Genomic DNA, 7,151 nt, shown 5'->3' with positions numbered 1-7,151 from the left:
TCCAGAAATGTGAATTTAACATAAAACTAATGAAAACATCCCTAAAATTAACTAGATTCTACTAAAAACATACTAAAAATAATGCCAAAAAGCGTATAAATTATCCGCTCATCACAACACCAAACTTAAATTGTTGCTTGTCCCCAAGCAACTGAAAATCAAATAGGATAAAAAGAAGAGAATATACTATAAATTCCAAACTATCAATGAAACATAGCTCCAATCAGATGAGCGGGACTTGTAGCTTTTTGCCTCTTGAATAGTTTTGGCATCTCACTTTATCCATTGAAGTTCAGAATGATTGGTATCTATAGGAACTCAGAGTTCAGATAGTGTTATTGATTCTCCTAGTTCAGTATGATGATTCTTGAACACAGCTATTTTATGAGTCTTGGCCGTGGCCCTAAGCACTTTGTTTTCCAGTATTACCACCGGATACATAAATGCCACAGACACATAATTGGGTGAACCTTTTCAGATTGTGACTCAGCTTTGCTAAAGTCCCCAATTAGAGGTGTCCAGGGTTCTTAAGCACACTCTTCTTTTGCTTTGGACCTTGACTTTAACCGCTCAGTCTTAAGTTTTCACTTGACACCTTTACGCCACAAGCACATGGTTAGGGACAGCTTGGTTTAGCCGCTTAGGCCAGGATTTTATTCCTTTAGGCCCTCCTATCCACTGATGCTCAAAGCCTTGGGATCCTTTTTATTTACCCTTGCCTTTTGGTTTTAAGGGTTATTGGCTTTTTGCTTTTGCCTCTTGGTTTTAAGATCTTTTGGCTTTTTCTGCTTGCTTTTTCTTTTTATATTTTTTTTCGCCTATATTTTTTTTCTTTTTTTTTTCTGCAAGCTTTATTCTTTGCTGCTTTTTCTTGCTTCAAGAATCATTTTTATGATTTTTCAGATTATCAAATAACATGTCTCCTTATCATCATTCTTTCAAGAGCCAACATATTTAACATTCTTAAACAACAACTTCAAAAGATATATGCACTGTTCAAGCATTCATTCAGAAAACAAAAAGCATTGTCACCACATCAATATAATTAAACTAAGTTCAAGGATAAATTCGAAACTCATGTACTTCTTGTTCTTTTGAATTAAAACAGTTTTCATTTAAGAGAGGTGATGGATTCATAGGACATTCATAACTTTAAGACAAAGTTACTAAATACTAATGATCATGTAATGAAGACACAAACATGGATAAGCACTTAACATAGAGAAAACGAAAAACAGAGAATGTAAGAACAAGGAATGAGTCCACCTTAGTGATGGTGGCGTTTCCTTCTTGAGGAACCAATGATGTCCTTGAGCTCTTCTATGTCTCTTCCTTGTCTTTGTTGCTCCTCCCTCATTGCTTTTTGATCTTCTCTTATTTCATGAAGGATGATGGAGTGCTCTTGATGTTCCACCCTTAATTGTCCCATGTTGGAACTTAATTCTCCTAGGGAGGTGTTGAGTTGCTCCCAATAGTTTTGTGGAGGAAAATGCATTTGAGGCATCTCCGGGATCTAATGGTGATGAGCTTCATGCGTTTCTTGAGATCCATGAATGGGCTCTCTTGTTTGTTCCATCCTTTTCTTAGTGATGGGCTTCTCTTCCTCAATGGGAATGTCTCCTTCTATGAAAGCTCCAGCTGAGTAACATAGATGGCAAATAAGATGAGGAAAAGCTAGCCTTGCCCTAGGAGAGGGCTTTTCGGCTATTTTGTAGAGTTCAAGGGAGATGACTTCATGAACTTCTACTTCTTCTCCAATCATGATGTTATGGATCATGATGGCCCGATCCACAATAACTTCAGATCAGTTGCTAGTGGGGATGATGGAGCGTTGGATGAACTCCAACCATCCTCTAGCCATAGGCTTGAGGTCCAGTCTTCTTAATTGAACCGGCTTGCCTTTGGAGTTAATCTTCCATTGAGCTCCTTCCACACATATGTCCATGAGGACTTGGTCCAACCTTTGATTAAAGTTGACCCTTCTAGTGTAGGGCGTGCATCTCCTTGCATCATAGGCAAGTTAAACGCCAACCTCACATTTTTCGGACTAAAATCTAAGTATTTCCCCCGAATCATTGTAATATAATTCTTTGGGTTTGGGTTCTTACTTTGATCATGGTTCCTAGTGATCCATGCATTGGCATAGAACTCTTGAACTATTAGGATGCCGACTTGTTGGATGGGGTTTGTTAGAACTTCCCAACCTCTTCTTTGGATTTCATGTCGGATCTCCGGATACTCATTCTTCTTGAGCTTGAAAGGGACCTCGGGGATCACCTTCTTCTTGACCACAACCTCATAGAAGTGGTCTTGATGAGCTTTGGAGATGAATCTTTCCATCTCCCATGACTCGGAGGTGGAATATTTTGTCTTCTCTTTCCCTTTTCTAGAGGATTCTCCGGTCTTGGATGCCATCAATGGTAATGGAAAAACAAAAAGCTTATGTTTTTACCACACCAAACTTAGAATATTGCTCGCCCTCGAGCAAGAGAAGAAAGAATAGATGAAGAAGAAGAAGAAAATATGGAGGAGAGGGGGGAGGGGTGTATTCGGCCAAGAAGGGGAAGAGAGGGTTGTGTTGTGTGAAAATGAAGAAGAATGGAGGCCTTTATATAGGGAAGGGAGGGGGGTAAGGTTCGGCCATAAGGGTGGTTTTGGGTGGAAAATTGATTTTGAATTTTGAAGGTAGGTGGGGTTTATGAGGTAGGTTTATGGGGAAGAGTGGATGGATGTGAGTGGTGAAGTGGTTATAGGGAAGAGAGATTGAGGTGATTGGTGAAGAGTTTTGGGGAAGAGTGTTTATGGGATTGTGTGAAAGAGGGGTGAGAAGAAGTGAGTGGAGGTAGGTGGGGATCCTGTGGGGTCCACAGATCCTGAGGTGTTTAAGGATTTACAACCATGCACCAAATTAGGCATGCAAAATGCCCTTGCACATAACTCTGGGCGTTCAGCACCAGATTGGTGCTTGTTTTGGGCGTTGAACGCCCATTTGTTGCCCATTTCTGGCGTTGAACGCCAGAACCATGCTTGTTCTGGGCGTTCAGTGCCAGCTCTTCTCCAGGGTGCAATTCTGGCGTTCAAACACCCAGATGCTGCCCATTTTAGGCGTTCAGTAGCAGAACCATGCTCTGTTCTGGCGTTGAACGCCAGCCAGATGCTTCTTACTGGCGTTTAAACGCCAGTAAGGTCTTCCCCCAGGGTGTGATTTTTCTTCTGCTGTTTTTTATTCCATTTTCAATTTTTATATTTATTTTGTGACTCCACATGATCATGAACCTAATAAAACATGAAAGAATAAGAAAAATAAAATTAGATAAATAAAAATTGGGTTACCTCCCAACAAGCGCTTCTTTAATGTCAATAGCTTGATAGTGGGCTCTCATTGAGCCTCACAGATGTTCAGAGCTTTGTTGAGACTTCCCAACACCAAACTTAGAGTTTGACTGTGGGGGCTCTGGTTGACTCTGTTTTGAGAGAAGCTTACTGTGCCTCTTTTGCATGTTTACAGAAGGGTAACCTTGAGTTGTGAGGGGAGTCCTCATTCAATTGAAGGACTAATTCACCTCTGTCAACATCAATCACAGCTCTTGCTGTGGCTAGGAAAGGTCTTCCAAGGATGAGGGATTCATCCTCATCCTTCCCAGTATCAAGGATTATGAAATCAGCAGGGATGTAAAGGCCTTCAACCTTTACTAACACGTCCTTTACTTGTCCATAAGCCTGTTTTCTTGAATTGTCTGCCATCTCTAATGAGATTTTAGTAGCTTGCACCCCAAAGATTCCCAGTTTTTCTATTACAGAGAGGGGCATGAGGTTTATCCCTGAACCAAGGTCACACAGAGCCTTTTCAAAGATCATGGTGCCTATGGTACAAGGTACTAGGAACTTTCCAGGATCCTGTTTCTTCTGAGGCAATCTTAGTTGATCCAGATCACTTAGTTCATTGGTGAACAAGGGAGGTTCATCTTCCCAAGTCTCAATACCAAATAATTTGGCATTCAGCTTCATGATTGCACCAAGAAACTTGGCAGCTTGCTCTTCAGTAACATCCTCATTCTCTTCAGAAGAGGAATACTCATCAGAGCTCATGAATGGCATAAGGAGGTTCAATGGAATCTCTATGTTCTCTAGATGAGTCTCAGATTCCTTTGGTTCCTCAGAGAGAAACTCCTTATTGATCACTGGACGTCCCAGGAGGTCTTCCTCCTTGGGATTCACGTCCTCCTCCTCTCTTGTGAGTTCGCCATGATTGCTATATCAATGGCCTTGCACTCTCCTTTTGGATTTTCTTCTGTATTGCTTGGGAGAGTACTAGGAGGGATTTCAGTGATCCTTTTACTCAGCTGGCCTACTTGTGCTTCCAAATTTCTAATGGAGGACCTTGTTTCATTCATGAAACTCACAGTGGCCTTAGATAGATCAGAGACTAAGTTTGCTAAACTAGAGGTATTTTGTTCAGAGTTCTCTGTCTGTTGCTGAGTGGATGATGGAAAAGGTTTATTATTGTTAAACCTGTTTCTTCCACCATTATTAAAGCCTTGTTGAGGCTTTTGTTGATCCTTCCATGAGAGATTTGGGTGATTTCTCCATGAGGGGTTATAGGTGTTTCCATAAGGTTCACCCATGTAATTCACCTATGCTATTGCAGGGTTTTCAGGATCATAAGCTTCTTCTTCAGAAGATGCCTCTTGAGTACTATTGGATGCAGCTTGCATTCCATTCAGACTCTGAGAAATCATATTGACTTGCTGAGTCAATATTTTATTCTGAGCCAATATGGCATTCAAAGTATCAATTTCAAGAACTCCCTTCTTCTGAGGCGTCCCATTGCTCACAGAATTCCTCTCAGAAGTGTACATGAACTGGTTATTAGCAACCATGTCAATGAGTTCTTGAGCTTCTGCAGGCATTTTCTTTAGGTGAATGGATCCACCTGCAGAAGTATCCAATGACATCTTAGCTAATTCAGACAGACCATCATAGAATATATCCAGGATGGTCCATTCTGAAAGCATGTCAGAAGGACACTTTTTCGTCAGTCCTTTGTATCTCTCCCAAGCTTCATAGAGGGATTCACCTTCTTTCTGTCTGGAGGTCTGAAGATCCACTCTAAGCTTACTCAGCTTTTGAGGAGGAAAGAACTTGGCTAAGAAAGCCTTGACCAGCTTATCCCAAGAGTTCAGGCTATCCTTAGGTTGAGAGTCCAACCATACTCTAGCTCTGTCTCTTACAGCAAAAGGGAAAAGCATGAGCCTGTAGACTTCAGGATCTACTCCATTAGTCTTAACAGTATCACATATCTGCAAAAATTCAGTTAAGAACTGAAAAGGATCTTCAGATGGAAGTCCATGAAACTTGCAGTTCTGCTGCATCAGAGAAACTAATTGAGGTTTAAGCTCAAAATTGTTTGCTCCAATGGCAGGAATGGAGATGCTTCTTCCATGTAAATTGGAATTAGGTGCAGTAAAGTCACCAAGCATCCTCCTTGCATTATTATTATTTTCGGCTGCCATCTCCTCTTCTTGTTCGGAAATTTCTGAAAGGTGCTTGCTGGATTGTTGTAATTTAGCTTCTCTTAGTTTCCTCTTCAGAGTCCTTTCAGGTTCTGGATCTGCTTCAACAAGAATGTTCTTGTCCTTGCTCCTACTCATATGAAAAAGAGGGACAGAAAAATAATAATAATAATAGGGGTCCTTTTTACCACAGTATAGAGGTCCCTGTGTGAGTAGAAGAAAAGAAGAAGAAAAAATTCAAACACAGATGGAAGAGGGGGTTCGAATTTGGGTGAGATGAAGTGTTAGTAGATGAATAAATAAATAGAAGGAGATAAGAGAGAGAGAATTTTTGAAAATAATTTTTGAAAAAGAGTTAGTGATTTTCGAAAATAGTTTTTGAAAAAGGTTAGTAATTTTCGAGAATTAAAATCAAAAATTAAAATAATTAGTTAATTAAAAAGAATTTTGAAAAAGAGGGAAGATATTTTCGAAAATTAGAGAGAGAGGGAGTTAGTTAGGTAGTTTTGAAAAAGATAAGAAACAAACAAAAAGTTAGTTAGTTAGTTGAAACAAATTTGAAAATCAATTTTGAAAAGATAAGAAGATAAGAAGTTTGGAAAGATATTTTAAAATCAAATTTTTGAAAAAGATATGATTTTGAAAAAGATAAGATAGAAAGATATTTTTGAAAAGATATGATTGAAATTAGTTTTGAAAAAGATTTGATTTTTAAAATCACAATTAATGACTTGATTCACAAGAAATCACAAAATATGATTCTAGAACTTAAAGTTTGAATCTTTCTTAACAAGTAAGTAACAAACTTGAAATTTTTGAATCAAAACATTAATTGATGATGTTATTTTCGAAAATTAGGAGATAAAGATAAGAAAAAGATTTTTGAAAAATATTTTAAAAATTTTCGAAAATAAATAAGAAAAGTGAAAAAGATTTGATTTTTGAAAAAGATTTTGAAAAAGATAAGATTTTTAAATTGAAAATTTGATTTGACTTATAAAAACAACTAGATTTTAAAAAGTTTTGAAAAAGTCAACTCAAATTTTTGAAATTTATGAGTGAAAAAGGAAAAGATATTTTTTTGGTTTTTGAATTTTTTATGATGAGAGGGAAAAACATGAAAAAGACTCAATGCATGAAAATTTTGGATCAAAACAATGAATGCATGCAAGAATGCTATGAATGTCAAGATGAATACTAAAAACACTTTGAATGTCAAGATGAACATCAAGAACTTATTTTTGAAAAAGTTTTAATGCAAAGAAAACATGCAAGACACCATACTTAAAAAATTTTTCATGTATAGACACCATGAATGCAAGAATGCACATGAAAAACAAGAAAAGACACAAAACATGAAAACATCAAGATCAAACAAGAAGACTTACCAAGAACAACTTGAAGATCATGAAGAACACTATGAATGCATGAATTTTTCGAAAAATGCAAGATGAATATGCAATTGACACCAAACTTTCAACTTGACTCAAGACTCAAACAAGAAACATGAAATATTTTTTATTTTTATGATTTTTTTTATTTTTTTGGATTTTTGTATATTTTTTTCAAAAAAACATATAGGAAAAAGAAAATAAGGATTTCAAAATTTTTTAATATGAATTCCAGGAATCTTGTATT

The 7,151-nt window shown here is 37.5% G+C and overlaps 1 non-coding gene across 1 annotated transcript; it reads left to right on the top strand.

Moving 5' to 3' along the window:
- Positions 1–5,009: 5,009 nt before the first annotated feature.
- LOC112781324 (small nucleolar RNA R71) lies at positions 5,010–5,117 on the top strand. Its single transcript, XR_003192107.1, has one exon. It is a non-coding gene; the product is annotated as a small nucleolar RNA R71 (small nucleolar RNA).
- Positions 5,118–7,151: the final 2,034 nt, after the last annotated feature.

The sequence above is a fragment of the Arachis hypogaea genome, chromosome 19, assembly GCF_003086295.3.
Source record: "Arachis hypogaea cultivar Tifrunner chromosome 19, arahy.Tifrunner.gnm2.J5K5, whole genome shotgun sequence".
Lineage (NCBI taxonomy): Eukaryota > Viridiplantae > Streptophyta > Magnoliopsida > Fabales > Fabaceae > Arachis > Arachis hypogaea.
The sequence above is the reverse complement of the archived record's forward strand: the minus strand, read 5'-3'. Positions and strand labels throughout refer to the sequence as shown.